Genomic DNA, 15,891 nt, shown 5'->3' on the forward strand with positions numbered 1-15,891 from the left:
TAAAGATTCTCCAAGTCCCCACCTGATTAGCTAGACACAGAGCGCTGATTGGTGCATTTACGAACCTTGAGCTAGATACAGAGTGCCAATTGGTGCATTCACAATCCCTTAGATTCTCCATTAGATTCCTTAGATTCATCACAATCCGTTAGATTCTCCCTTAGATTCCCTTAGATTCTCACAATCCCTTAGATTCTCCCTTAGAATCCCATAAAGATTTTCCAAGTCCCCACCAGATTAGCTAGATACAGAGTGCTGATTGGTGCATCCACAAACCCTTGAGCTAGACACAGTGTGCTGATTGGTGCACTCACAATCCCTTAGCTAGACACAAAGGTTCTCCAAGTCACCACTAGACTCTGGAGCCCCGCTGGCCTCACCTAGTGGATCTCGCACCAGGGCCGCAGGTGGAGCTGCCCGCCAGTCCTGCCCCATGCGCCCGCACTCCTCAGCCCTTGGGCGGTGAATGGGACCTGGCACTGTGGAGCAGGAGGCGGCGATAGTCGGGGAGACTCAGGCCGCGCAGGAGCCCATGGCGAGGGCGGGAGGGGGTTAGGGATAGGGGGGAGGGCAGCGATGGGGGCGGGGCGGCGGGGGAGGGAGAATCAGGCATGGCGGGCTGCGGGTCCCGAGCTCGGACCCGCGGGGAAAGCAGCTAAGGCCCGGCGAGAAATTCAGCGCAGCGCCGGTAGGCCAGCACTGCTGGGGGACCCCGTGCACCCTCTGCAGCTGCTGGCCCGGGTGCTAATCCCCTCACTGCCCGGGCCGGCAGGGCCGGCAGGCCGCTCCAAGTGCGGGGACCGCCAAGCCCGCGCCCACCCGGAACTCTAGCTGGCCGGCAAGCCCGGGGCAGCCCTGGTTCCCGCCCGTGCGTCTCCCTCCACACCTCCCCGCAAGCTGAGGGAGCCGGCTCCGGCTTCGGCCAGCCTAGAGAAGGGCTCCCACGGTGCAGCGGCGGGCTGAAGGGCTCCTCAAGCGCGGCCAGAATGGGCGTCAAGGCCGAGGAGACACCGAGAGTGAGCGAGGGCTGAGTGCTGCCAACACGCTGTCACCTCTCAACATCACCACGAATGCATGTGGAAACTGCATTGCTTGGTAAGTCAGTTTCTTGAGACCTTCAGACCAGCTGGTGTAAGTGGGATCCTTCAGACCACCTGGTGTAATTTTTTGGGTAGGTAGGACCTGAAAGAATATCTCAAATGGAAAATTTAACATTTTATAATGTTCAAGTTGTTATTTATGGAGCAGTTAAGAGGAATTATAATCTTGTAACAGGGTCTACGTAATTACAGGACAATAGGCAAACAACTATGAGGAAGAGGGTCAGAGGGTAAGCTAACCTAATGATTAATGCTGAATGTGTTGCAAGTTTGATTTGTTTTTATTTTCCCTCTTGCTTCTTCCCTGCTTAAATTTATAAAGTATATAGGGGTGGTTTCAATAGCACCAAGACGGAGAGGGGCATATGGAAGCACAGTCTTAAACGATCTTTTTCAGATAGAGTGGTGTCATATTACTTAAACATAGGCTGTGGTAAGTTAAAGTGTGTACTAAAATATTAAAGCAACCACTAAAAAGAGAAACTAAATTGTTTTAGGTAATAAGCCAATTAAGGAGATTAAATGGACTCCCCAGTAATACTCAAACCAGAAGAGTACATAAATACAGAACATATGGGAAAATGATAAAACAAATACCAAGATTATAAATTTAAATCTAACCATATATAAACAAATTAAATGTAAATGTTTCCTCCCCCAATTAAAAGGCAGAATAACCACACTAGTTAGATTAAAAAGCAAGATCTATGAATATGCTGACTAAAAGAAACCCGATTTAAATATAAAAACACAAATACATTACTCATAGAAGGATGGAAGATTGTCATTTTAACACTGATTAAAATGTAGCTATATGAATATAAGAAAAAGTGGATTTTTCATGAAAGAATATTACCAGCAATAAGGAGAGTCACTTCATAATGATAAAGGAGTTAATTTTTCAAAAAAGCATAAGCATCCTGATCGAGTTTGGATGTTGTCCCCTCAAAATCATGTTGAATTGTGATCCTCAGTGTGGGAGATGGGACCTGGTGGGAAGTGATTGGATCATGGGGTCAGATTTCTCATGAATGGTTTAGCATCATTCATTTGGTGCTGCCCTCCCAATAGTGAGTGAGTTCTCATAAGCTCTGATTGTTTCTCATAAGCTCTGATTGTTTAAAAGTGTGTGTGGCACCTCCTCACCAGTCTCTTATTGCTCCCACTCTCACCATATGAGACACTGGCTCCTCCTTTGCCTTCTACCATAATTGTAAGCTTCCTGTGGCATCAATGGAAGCCACACCGTGCTTCCTGTACAGCCTCTACATGGATGCTGACACCATGCTTCCTGTACAGCCTGCAGAACTATGAACCAATCAAACCTGTTTTCTTTATAAATTATTCAGCTTCAGGTGTTTCTTTATAGTGATGCAAGAATGGCCTATTATACATCGTGAATGTTTAACTAACAATAGATTTTCAAAATGCGTGAAGCAAAAATAGAGAAAGCTCAAACATTATCACTCTATTGTACTTAATTGACATTTATAAAGTACTTTCCCCAACCATGGCATATATTCAATTTCAGTTGAAACATTTATCAGGGTAGTCAAGTTTTGGACCACAAAATAAATCTTAATAAATTCTAGAAGGGCTGAATTTATACAAAATATGTGTTCAGATCTTAATGGAATAAAATTCAAAATAAATAATAAAAAGATAGCTGAAAAACTGCAAATATGTGAAAACTAAGTGGCACAAGTCTAAGCAATTCATGGGCCAAAGAAGAAATCAAAAGGAAAAACTTAAAATCGCTTTGAACTTAATGAAAATGAGAACAGAAGCTATCAAAAATTATCATTTATAGCTAAGGCAGTGCTTATAGTGCAATTTCCACACCGGGGCCTGTCGTGGGGTGGGGGGAGGGAGGAGGGATAGCATTAGGAGATATACCTAATGTAAATGATGAGTTAATGGGTGCAGCACACCAACATGGCACATGTATACATAGGCAACAAACCTGCATGTTGTGCACATGTACTCTAGAACTTAAAGTATAATAAAAAAAAACAATGAAAAATAAATATATAAAGTCAGAAAAGGACTGAAATTAATGATCTCAACTCCACTTTAAAAAAATTAGAAAAAGAAGGGCAAATTAAAACCCCAAATAAGCAGAAGAAAGACAAGAACAGATATAAGAAATCAGAAAAACAAGATAGATACTTAAAGACTAAATGAAGTCTTTGAAAAGAAACCTCTAGCCAAGTTGATTTGGGGAGGAGGGAAGACATGAAACTAATTTCCAGTATCAGGAATGAGAGAAGAGAAATTAGTACAGAGCCTATAGAGTTTAATAGGCTAATAAGGAATATTGTGGATAGCTTTATACTAATATATTACAAATAGAAGAAGTATAAAAATGTCTTGAAAGATACAAACTGCCAAAGCTTCCTCAAAATAATACATAAAATAGATAACTTTATAGTGCTTTTCCTACTAAACAAATTGAATCTGTAAACAAAGAAAATTCCAGGTAAAAGCAGCTTTAGGGGTGACTTCTGTCAAACATTTAAAGATGAAGCCTATAATATGTTAGCAAGTAACTCAGTAAGAAAATTGGAAAAATATGAATAGACATTTAACCATAAAAGATACACAAATTCAAGATAAGCACATTAAAAGATGGGCAGTATCAGTAGACAGCAGGGAAATGCAAATTAAAACAACAATGAGATATAATTACATACTCACTAGAATGGCTAAAATTAGGAACTTGACCAAAAAAATTTGGGCAAGGATGTGGAACCACTTGTCCTTTTATATTTTCTTACTGAGAATGTAGAAAGGCACAACTATCTTAGAAAACATTTATACACAAACTAATAACATGACTTGGCCATTCCACTCCTAGGTACTTACCCAGGAGTAATGAAAGCATGTTTCCACATAAAGATATGTACACAAATGTTCATACAAATTTTATTTGTACTAGCCTCAGTCTGCAAGCAACCCAAATGCTCATCAGTAGATGAATGATTAAATAGTTATATTCTTGTAATGGTATATGAGTCAGCCACAATAAATAATTTACTTTGTTTGTATGCACCAACATCAATGAATCTCAAAATAATTTTTATGAAATAAGCCAGATAAAAAAGAAGATATACTCTATGATTTCATGTATATAAAATTCTACATAATTTAAAGTAATCTATAGAGACCAAAAACAGATTCGAGATTCCCTGGGGATGGTGGTGAGGAGTAAAGAGGGAGGATGAGTGATTTCAAAGATATACATGTAAACTTTTGGGGGTAATAAATATTTTTGTTACTTTGTTGTGATGGTTTTATTGTGTGTGTGTGCGTGTGTGTGTGTGTGTAAAAACTGATTTTAAAAAGCATGCAATAGGCCGGGCGTGGTGGCTCACGCCTGTAATCCCAGCACTTTGGGAGGCCGAGGCGGGTAGATCATGAGGTCAGGAGATCCAGACCACCCTGGCTAATACGGCGAAACCCTGTCTCTATTAAAAAATACAAAAAAATTAGCCAGGCATGGTGGCGGGCACCTAACTCCAGCTACTGAGGAGGCTGAGGCAGGAGAATGGCATGAACCCAGGAGGCGGAGCTTGCAGTGAGCCGAGATTGCGCCACTGCACTCCAGCCTGGGGGACAGAGCAAGACTCTGTCTCAAAAAAAAAAAAAAAAAAAAAAAAAAGCACGCAATATATATGCAGTTAATTTTATGTCCATTAAGCTGTAAAAACTATTCTCGCCGCTTCCTTGATGAGAATATTAGAAAGGATTAATAATACATTTATGAACTAATGGCTGAAGAATGAACACTATATGACTTAAATTGACACGAGACATAAAATATTACTTATCTTACATGATATTTGCACTTGTCAAACTGAGAGTGATTCAAATGTCCGTAAATAGGTGAAAGATTAAACAATGTATGGCATATTTTTACAATGGTATACTATATCGCTGTAATAAAGAATTAACATTGGTTAAATGTAACAACATGGAATGAATCTCACCATTATGACTACCATCCCCAAATGCATAAGAACATTTGAGTAACAGGGTTTTCAAAAATAGTGAATATTTTAATGATGGTATTTTTGCCAGCCTGCTTCCCACGAAAAGGATGCATTCAATGACATCCCAACAAAGAAAGCTAAACAACCTCTGATTATATCAGAGTGGAATCTTAAATATTATTCAGTATAAGTTAGAGTGATATTAGTGTTTGCATTACTAGAACTGTCCTGTTATATTTAAAGTGAAGAAGATTTTTAAAGTTTAATTCAGTACTGAAAGTTTAAGTGAAATCGATGAGTAGTAATCTGACTAATTTGCCACCAAGTTATTTTGAGAATATATGGTAACTTTTAATATAAGATATATCTTAATTATAGGATACTTGAGGTTATTTTAAGTATTAGATATAAAATAGACTAAAAGAAATAATTTTGTGTTTACCTTCATTTTGAGAGGCTGCCACCTATGTATTTGCCTATCTCTGTGTTTTAATATCTTACCAGCGATATGAATGTATAATAACACCAAGATTTTGCAGCTTTAGAAACATTATTATCATTTCAGGCCTAGTTTTAATCACAAATACTTGAGGACAAATTTCGTATCTAGAAGTGTAGCTTTTCCTTTGTTCTTCATTTCCATAATTGTCTTGGCTACATTTAGATTCTTGTTATTACACAGGATCTTTTGAATTCATTTTTCTAAATACATGAAAAGTACTATTGAGATTTTCCTTTAATTCATTAACAGGTAAAATTTTTATCATGCTGTTGAGTATTCCCATTCACTAACTTATTATATTTCATCATTTATTCATGTTCCTTTAATGTCCTTCAATACAATTTTGTATTTCTTTCATATAGCCCTTGCACATTTGTTGCTGCTGTCATTGAAATTATTTCCTATTTCTTTTCCTGTATGTTTCCAGTTAGAGTAAGTATTAAGATAGATTCCTAAATGAGGTCTGGAGGAAGGAATTAAAGTATCAGCCTTTTTGTAACATACACCTGTTGCATTTTACCTGCTACCTCACATAATGGGGAAGTCACCTGTCCTACAAATGCGCCACTTAGATCTTTTTGCAGCATTTTCACCACCTGATCCAGAGGTGCATTCAGTTCGGTCATGATGGACACCAGCTTCCTCTGCTAAGAAGCTTCTATTTTCATGGCTTTGAATTGAAGGGCTGGATTAGAGATTTCAAAGTTAGTTTCTATATCTAAAAATTAATAATGATTTTATCTTAATACTCTCACATAAAATATTAGTCATTTATAATTACATAATTTATTGTGCAGTTAATGTGGCAACTAAAGTAAATATTACAAATGATCTAACTCTGCCATGTTAGCTTTCAGATGTCCCCCACCGTCTAGATCACAGGCGTCAAGACTGAGACACAGGTTTTAGTCCATCCTTATGGGTTCCGGCTTATGTTGTGGTTTCAGGTTGTCCTTGCTGTCCTCTACTTATATCCATTTTCTCTTTCCAAAACTTTTCTTGTAGACTTTAAGCCTCAGTATCAGACTCTGAATTTACACACACAATTTTATCCATCCATCTATCCATCTATCTATCTATCTATCTATCTATCATCATCATCATCTAACTATCTATCATCTATCAGTCTAGGCTTCAGCCATCTACTTATATCCATTTTCCCTTTCCAAAACTTTTCTTGTAGACTTTAAGCCCCAGTATCAGACTCTGCATTTATACTCACAATTTTATACCTCTGTCTACTCTATCTATCTATCTATCTATCTATCTATCTATCTATCATCTATCTGTCTAGGCTTCAGCCACTTTGAGGAAAGTTTCACTTTTTATAATGGGTTCTTGATCTCATTTCTTGGGTTATAAAACTTTTAATTATATATTCACAATGCCACTATCCATGGAATACTGCCTTAACCATTTCAAAGCCCACGTGTTAATTTAGGCTATATTATACAGATAGAAATCCCTAGGACTGTATGGAACAGAGTAGATTCAAATATAGCAACCTAAACTAAATACATTATTGTTATACTTTAAACTTATGTATTTTATTATGTCCCAGCCACTAATGCATTTTACTCTTTGATGGATTTGTGTACTTAAGTGAGTCATTGGCTTTAGTTACTCCACAATTTGTAAGGCCAAAATGTTTATAATAAAATGTGGTTTTTACTTATATTTTAATATTCCTTTATTCCTTGTGCAAAACCTTGAAATTAGCCCTCACTTTCTTCATTGTTTTGCTAGCAGAGTGTATTATACCTTTTGGCTTGCAGTCTTTGCAATTTAACTTAATGCTTAACACGGTAGAACATGCTTCTGCCAGTTCTGCCCCTAGTATCAGTGTAGATTACTGTGTAAATGAAGGAAGAAACCATGTTATGCATTCAATCTGTGTTTCCAATTATTCATCCTATCATAGGAGTCAGTATTTGTTAATGTTGCCAAAGTACAATTAAGGTGACTAAATTAAGTCAGGAGTTTACAAGGGAGTGATTGTTCTTGGCCTCATTCTCTTCCTCCATTCCGTTTTCAAATATTGGGAATGAATAAACAGTTTTAGGCACAGAAATTAACCAACAAATTAGGACTCTTTTGTTGTAAACCTAGCTAAAGTTAAGTTAAAAATTAAGTATTTCCTCATAAGGGGTGTGTCCTATGTGAGTGTGTCTGAATGCAGGTAGGTGTCGTGAAAATGGAGCTTCTGTTCTGGGAGAACCATTTGCTCTGAGGATCTCACCCACTTCTGCCCAGTTTTGTGCCTATCCTGGAAGGTCTCAGCTGTCAGTACCACTTTTCCATCATGAGAACACCAAGGACGACTGAGCACTGCAGAAGGAAATTTCAGTGTGAATCAAGCCTAGAGAAAGGTTAAGCTGTTTGTCATTAATTTGGATTGACTCAGATACAGCTGTAACGTCCCTGGACTAACTAGACTCCTAACTATCCTCCTTCATGCCTTCCTTTGTTAGAGATAGGAACAGAGAAAGCCTGTCTGGAATTTTTTTACTACCCTACCTGATTTTGTTGGTAATCTTGGTAATATTAATAATTTAAAGAGGTAAGTGTTACTATAATATTTTCTTTTTCTTTTAAGACGTGCACTCTGTTACTAGTTATTTTACCTGGCTGAGAGGAGCACACAAAGACAGCATCAGGAGGAATAGACTCAAATTTCAGATTTTCAACTTTATTTAAACATGTCAATTACTGTTACTCTTTCTAATCTTCTGTTTCCTTGGCTGTGATTGAAAGGCTGGATTAGAAATCTCTAAGTCATTTACTATATATAAAAATTAATAATTCTTTAATCTTAATACTCCCATGTAAAATATTCCTCATTTTAAATTATATAATTTATTATGCAATTAATATAGCAACCAAATTAAATATTAGAAATGAACTTTGCCGTATTAGTTTTCGGATGGCCCAACATCCAAAACTATTTTGCCAGCTCTCAAAACTCTTATCTGCTTTCTTCACATTTATCAATGTTATAACAATGAAACACAGCTCAGAGAGAACATTGGTAGCCTGGAGAAGTATAAAAGGGAGATGGGTTGCATTTTCAATTTTATTAAAATTCTTATTTTCCACTAGCTATATGCTTTTTATTCTTGGCCTAATTTCCTTTTGGCTGTGGGCAACTTTTCATGGGTTTTACAACCTCTTCATAAAACACAACCTATTTCATTATCACATTACATACCTCTATAGGCATGTCATATTTTTCTCAATTTGGAGGTAGAGAAATAAAGGCAAGAACAGTTTTCAAGGTTTTGAACTTTTCATTAAAGTGCAATTTATTGGTTTTTGCTCCTAGTCACATGTTAACCAATATGCATGATATAATATTTCAAACATTTTTATTTACTGATTTACATAAATCACTTATATAGGTAAGAACTTTTTAAGATAATTACCAATCAGTACATTATAACATAATTTTAATTTTGTTTTAATTTTTGTAAATTATATATATGAATTGATACTATATTAACATATCAAGGTAAAAAATTCACTCTTTGTTCTCAGCTGTGCCAAACAAACTAGATTTTATAATCTCCAATCGTTGAAACTCCTCTCTACGGGATGAAAAGAAAACTTATACTTGATGAAGTTCTCTGTTTCCTGGGTTAATAAGTTTCTTTTTAGACTAAAGAGTCTACTTAAAGCTTAAGTTAACTCTTTATCAGAGTTGTCTTTATGCAGTTACTTTTTGGTTGTTTGTTTTTTGCTTTTGTTTTTGAGTTGGAGTCTCATTGTGTTGCTCAGGCTGGAGTGCAGTGGCGCCATCTCGGCTCACTGCAACCTCCATCTCCCAGGTTCGAGCTATTATTCCACTTCAGCCTCCCAAGTAGCTGGGATTACAGGCACGCACCACCACGTGCAGCTAATTTTTGTATTTTTTTTGGGGAGAAACGTGGTTTTGCCATTTTGGCCAGGCTTGTCTTGAACTCCTGACCTAAAGTGATCTACCTGTCTTGGCCTCCCAAAGTGCTGGGATTACAGGCATGAGCCACCATGCCTGGCCTATGCAGTTACCTTTATGTTTATCATTCTCTTTAGGTTATGAGTCTTTGGCGTTTCACCCTTTTTACTGCTGCCTTCAGGATCACGACTGGGTAAGTGAGTGGGCCACTGCTTAAGGCTCTTTTGTGGATGGGGAAGGGGTCTGGGGTTAGCATATTGCTCTTGGGATTTTGGATGCTGGCCTTAGAATTTATTTAGACCTTGCCACGAGAGATGAGGTTCCCCTTCCTCACCATCTGTTGACCAAAGGCCTCTCTCTCAGCTTCTAAAGGCTGCCTTCTCATGTGCTCCCTTCATCTTCAAAACAGCACCAGTGTGCCAAGTTCTTCCCACACTTCAAATCTCTGATGCCTTCTGTCTCCTTCCAAGGTGAAAGCTATTGGCTTTTAAGGGCTTTAATCTGACTGGATCAGGCCCACCTGAAAGTTTCCATATCTCAAGTCAACTGATTTGGGAGTTTACACCAGCAAAATCCCTTTAAAGCAGTAACTAAATTAATATTTGAAAAACTGGAATCATGGAAGTGTCATCTTCAGAATTTTAGCTGTCACAATGTGCCTTCTCATCCCCAAAGAATCATGTCCCTCCTGAAACCAAAATACATTTACCCCTTTCCAAGGTTCTCAAAAGTCTTATTTTATGACAGCATTATTTCAGAGTTACAAATCTCATCTGTACCTTATCAGCTCAAAATTCTAATTATCTCATCACCATCTCATCATCTACATCATCAGAATCAGATGTGGATGAGAGGCTAGCTACCTTCCTTTCTGGCTTGGAGAGAGAATTTGTTTCCAAGTTCATTCAGATTGTTGGTGGGACTTAGTTCTTTGTGGTTGTAGGAGTAAGTCCTGCTTTCTTCCTGGCTCTCCACCAGGGCCTGCACTCTGCTCCTAGAGGCCAGTGTCACAGCATCTGTGAAGTCCCTAGTGCTGTATAATCTAAAATATCCATGCTTGTGGAGCGTTTTCCAACACCAACAACCAAGCACGGGGTGTTCAATAATTCTCTGATTTTCCAAGCACGGGGTGTTCAATAATTCAGTCTGATGCCAACACTACCTACCAGGAGTTATCACAGGCCCCACAGCTTAAGGACTCAGTCCCACAAGACTGCTACCAACTTCAGACACCAGTCACAAGTCCTGGGCCTCCCCAACTTCTAAGTGAGCAGCTATAAATCGGGGATTTCCGTGACCTCCTCCTAAGGTTGAATAATTTGCTGGAATGTCTCACAGAACTCAGGAAGTCAGTTTCTGGGTTAATTATAAAGGATACAAGAACAGTCAAATGGAAGAGACGAATAGGATGAGGTATGGTGGAAAGCACACAGAATTTTCATGCCCTCTTTGGGCACACTGCCCTCCCAGCACCTAGGCGTATTCACCAACTGGAGAGCTCTTCAAACCTCATTGTTCAAGAGTTTCATAGGCTTAATCTGCAGCACCCCCTCCTTTTCCCAAAAGTCAGTAGGTGGGGCTGAAAGTTTTAATACCTAGTTAGTTGGTCTTTCTGGTGACTGGTCCCATCTGAAGCTATCTAGGTACTCCCACCCTAAGTCCGTGCATGAGCATAAACACAGGTGTGAACAAGTGAGGCTCATGAAGAATAATAAAAGAGAGTCCTATCACTCAAGAAATTTCAAGGGTTTTAGGAGGTCTGTGCCAGGAGCTGGGAACAGAAATCAAACACATTTCTTATTGCAATAGGCCCTTCAGATTCATGGTTCCACATTTGGTAATTCAACTAACTTTGGATCCCCAATTTTTCCATCTAATTGTTTTGATCCACAGTTGAGACTTGAACGTCTGTGGATTTTGATATCTGCAGGGGGTCCTGGAACCAATTCTCTATAGACCCGAAGGGCTGACCAATGACAGCACAGTATCTCGTCACATTCAGTTTCTGCGGGTTGGGGCAGGACAACTTTAGCAGCCATTTTGGAGTTCTGCCTACTGCAGTTGGGATGCTTTTCAAGGATTTCTGGAGCCTTTTCTGCCCCCTCCCCACCCCTCACTACTCCTGATTAACCAAGCCTCAATTCTGAATATTCGTGGATTTTCCTATAGATATCTACTAGTTCTGAAAAGCAGGAACTCAGTTCAGATTTGTTTATCCCACCTTATTTTTCTTCTTCTTACAATACACTTAAGTCTGACAGTACAGACTTTTCATTTGCTCCCTCTATTTTATTGTGAGTTTTCTTAAAGTGAAACTCTGCAATTATGTTTGCCAAGTTTGGTTCTTATTACGGTTGTCATAGGACAATTTGGTTCTCGGGAGTAAGATGTTCAAATATGACTATACGCTCACTTTGCTCTGATGTGGGTGAGGGAATCTAATCTCTATATCCGAAATACACAGAACATATATACACGAGACAAATGGAGAGCCATATAATTGAATAAATACTGCTATGAGTAGGTAACAGGAATGGAATATAATACCCCAGGGGAAGAAATGGCTACCATCGTTTATCTAGTACAATAGGTGGGAAGGCAGAGAATACGAACACTGATACTACCGGCTGGCAGGTTAATGTGGTCATGGCTTCAACTTTCACAGTGAAGTAGTAAGCAAACTCTGAGAATGAAGAGGATGGAAGAAGTGAAAAAAAGTTTGTTTGAATTAAACTAGAGAGAAATTAGATGAATATATGCAGGAGTTTTTTGCTGTTGGGTATTATATTAATTGTCCTGTAATGCTTTTACATCTGACTTCGTTTAGCTTATTTTTGACATCTTGTGGTAGAACTTTGAGACAATATATTGTTTTCCAAGAGTTTTTTCAAGTGCTTTGGTGTGCTGAAATAGTATTCTATCAGTTCCAGAAATCAGAGTATTCTCTGTGTTAGGTATTTGCTTTTTTTTTTTTTTTTTTTTTTTTTGAGAGAGAGTCTCGCGCTATCGCCCAGGCTGGAGTGCAGTGGCGCGATCTCAGCTCACTGCAAGCTCCGCCCCCTGGGTTCACGCCATTCTCCTGCCTCAGCCTCCCAAGTAGCTGGGACTACAGGCGCCCGCCAGCACGCCCGGCTAATTTTTTGTATTTTTAGTAGAGACGGGGTTTCACCGTGTTAGCCAGGATGGTCTGGATCTCCTGACCTCGTGATCCGCCCCTCGGCCTCCCAAACTGTTGGAATTACAGGCGTGAGCCACCGTGCCCGGCCAGGTATTTGTTTTTATGCTACAACGTACGTAATTTATTTTTTGTTAAGGACTCTTAGTCACTAGGATTAATTTTTGTTTCTAGCATAGCTTTTTCTTAGGATGTCAGAGCTCTTTGTGACTAAACTCTTAAACATTGTACATAAAGAGGAACCAAATATGTCAAAGGCAAATTAATCACCATATTTATTCCAGCAACAGAGTAATACTGTGATGATAATGGACAAGAAGAAAGAATCTTGCTATCATAAAATAATGCTGTATAAAAATTAGTCCAATCATGGAATTCAACTCATGTATATAAAGTAAAAATCAAGGCATTCAAGTAAATGCTGAACTAAAAGATAATGTTCAAAGCATGTCAGATTCCTAAAAACAGACTTTGGAGAACTAAGTGGTTAGGCATTTAGACACTGTACAGAAATGTTTTCTCTGTCTAGTCTTATTAAGAGAAAGACATTTATAAAAAGAATTTTACAGGTATCTTCATGTTTTATTATTCTCACAATGTAGACACTAAATCTAAATGCTTACTATAATTTTATCAGTAAACTCAAAAGCTGTTGTGAAAACACCATAGATCAATAGTTCAAGCTTAGCAGCACCATTTGAGTGAGAGAGTAAATGTCTATATGTATTTGAAGTTTTGTGTTAAGGAAACTACATACTATATAAAATCTCATTAAACAAATAACATTAAATGAAATAAACCGAATTCTTTCCTTAGATATAACGATGTATTCTGTTATTATAAGTAAATAGCAAATTTCTATGCTATAGCCTTCTTTGCTATATGCATTTCTTTTAATTTTCCCTATGAATTCCAAATTTACCAACATGAACAAATATTATCAACTCCAGTACCCTGTCCATAATTGATTTGCAGCTTCATGTTTTTTCCTTCCCCACATCCCTCTCTCTTTCTCTCTGTTTAGAAAATTATTCTTGCTTTTAGGGGCACAAAGTAGTTTAGTACTGAAGGAAAGCCAGAGATAATTAAAGCACAAATACAGATCCAGTGCGATTATAGACTCCAAGGACTTAGACATTTACAACAAGTAAAGAAAATGCAAACTATTTCTAGAAAGTGGTCTAAATTTAAGTACATTAAAAATCGTATGCATATGGCCGGGTACAGTGGCTCACACCTGTAATCCCAGCACTTTGGGAGGCCGAGGCGGGGGGATCACAAGGTCAGGAGATCCAGACCATCCTGGCTAACATGGTGAAACCCCGTCTCTACTAAAAATACAAAAATTAGCCGGGCGTGGTGGCGGGCGCCTGTAGTCCCAGCAACTTGGGAGGCTGAGGCAAGAGAATGGCATGAACCCGGGAGGGGGAGCTTGCAGTGAGCCGAGATTGTGCCACTGCACTCCAGCCTGGGCGACAGAGCGAGACTCCGTCTCAAAAAAACAAAAAAATCTTATGCATATAATAACAAAACAATTCATGCCACCCCAAGTAATATGTACTTCTGCTAGGCAATATTTTGCTAGTGGTGACTCATAAAGCCCAGAGGCAAGGTGTGCAGGCTACATGATTTAATTACAAGTGTTTTAACAATGTTTGATTTTCCTAAAAATATTTTTAATAAATACTGTTCACCTAGTGATCAAATTGCTATTAGAAATATTTCTGTGTGCATGCATTTAATTTTCTCTATCATGTTTGTCAGCTAAAGTTAAGGATGATTAACTTGTATTGAACTAAGTCAGAGGTTTTAAAATTATTTCTTACAGGTTAAATAAAAGTGTGAGCAACCAGTTCTTCAGAAGGAAATACATATTTTAAATATAAACTAGAAAAATTACAAATATATATAAAGAAAATGAATTTTACTGATGACATATGCATTTATTCTTTTTGTTTTGTTTTCTGTATGACTTTGTACACATTCATAATTACACTGTCATTGTTTGCATGCCATCTTGTTACAAGGCTTAGATATTCTTGCAGGTAAACCCCATGTTTATTGCTCTTCATATTTTTTGATGTGGCATACTTATGGTTTTTAGCATGTAATACACGGATTATAAGACCTATGACACGTACTGACCAATGAATGAAAAACATTTGGGATAGATACAAGAACTAAACGTACTTTGAAAAATACATTTATATTGGAATCACAGCCGTAGAAGGTAGGTTGAAACTCAGGGAATGAACTTACCCAAGCTAATAAATTGTCACCATTCTCTATAGAATTAAAATCGACACGGGGTCTTGATGTAATATCTAAAATGCCCAGAATAAAATAAAAATTCCTTAGTCTAAAAAAATCCACGGAAATATTAACTGACATAGAAAGAACAATCAACACATGCCAACACCAAGATGATGCAGATGCTGAAGATTATCTGATAAAGACATTAAAACAACTTTCCCCAAACTGCTTGAATAACAATCATGCATGTTTTTTAAACACATGCTAAAATAGAAAGTCTCATTAAAAAAGCAGAAGATATAAAAATAAACCAAATGGACAGAAAATACAATAATTGGGGGAAAAAACCTAACTGTAAGGACTAAATGGGAGAATTAAGATGACAGACAAAAGAGTGAGTGAATTTGAAAACAGATTAATAAAAATTATCAAACATGAGTAGAGATTTTTTTTGAAAGGCTAGAAAAAAACCAAATAACCAATAAATGCACAAACAGAGCTAGAAGAACCTTTGGGTCAGTAACACAATGTCCAACATCCATGTTGCTGGAGTTCCAGAAAGAGTGTAGGATTCAAAAGTGTTTGATAAAAATGAAGAATGAAAACTTTTCAAATTTGGCAAAGACATAAAACTATAATCAAATAAGCTGAGTAAACTGCAACAGGATAAATTCAAAATGATCTACATTCAGACACGTAATAATCAAACCACTCAAAACAAAGAAAAAAACTTGGAAGCCCCCAATGGAAAATGACACATTACCTATAAAGGAACACAGATTCTAATGAGTAAAAGTCACATTAAAAGCCATGGACACCAGAAGAAAGTGGTACTCCATTTTTAAAATGCTGGCAGAACTGTTAACCCAGAATGCCATAGCCACTGTAAATCAGGAATATGGGTGAAACAAATATTCTCAGATAAAGGAAACTTAAGA

General features: G+C 37.9%; 1 long non-coding RNA gene across 1 annotated transcript in view; it reads left to right on the top strand.

The window, feature by feature from the left end:
- Positions 1-597: 597 nt before the first annotated feature.
- The window catches only part of LOC129060511 (uncharacterized), a 49,619-nt gene continuing 34,325 nt past the window's right edge, over positions 598-15,891 (top strand). The window contains exons 1-2 of the long non-coding RNA XR_008527298.2: positions 598-1,095; positions 9,663-9,718. This is a non-coding gene — a long non-coding RNA (uncharacterized LOC129060511). The remainder of the gene's footprint in view (positions 1,096-9,662; positions 9,719-15,891) is intronic.

The sequence above is a fragment of the Pongo abelii genome, chromosome 6, assembly GCF_028885655.2.
Source record: "Pongo abelii isolate AG06213 chromosome 6, NHGRI_mPonAbe1-v2.0_pri, whole genome shotgun sequence".
Lineage (NCBI taxonomy): Eukaryota > Metazoa > Chordata > Mammalia > Primates > Hominidae > Pongo > Pongo abelii.